Source organism: Plasmopara halstedii (genome assembly GCF_900000015.1).
Source record: "Plasmopara halstedii genome assembly, contig: Scaffold_323, whole genome shotgun sequence".
Taxonomy (NCBI): domain Eukaryota; phylum Oomycota; class Peronosporomycetes; order Peronosporales; family Peronosporaceae; genus Plasmopara; species Plasmopara halstedii.
This window is the reverse complement of record NW_020187244.1, coordinates 1,512,986-1,513,377: the sequence shown is the minus strand read 5'-3', so window position 1 is coordinate 1,513,377 and position 392 is coordinate 1,512,986.

Below are 392 nucleotides of genomic sequence, written 5' to 3'. Positions count from 1 at the left end.
AAAGGAGTGTCAGACTCGTAGTCGACCACCTCCACATCCTCAACGAGGTCACTCATCATTGATAGCGCGCGCAAAGCGCGACGCTCGTGCTCATCGAGCCTAGGATGTACATCCCCCGGTGCCGCGGGCGCACTGTCTAATATCGCACTGCGCGCGGGAGACGAAGTTGGGCTCTGCCCATGCTCGCTGTCAGAACCAGCGAGACTTGGTCACTTCTGTGTCGTAGACACAGTGCTCATTGAATAAGGAAGTCGTTTTGTTCCAACAAATCAAGTTGGAGTGTCTAGCGGACACGCGAGCCTCGTTAGGCAATGATCGATTGGAACTTTAAATGTTCTCAATCTAGATGGGATATGTGTAACGGGGTTACACGTACCCTGGTAACAGGGGGG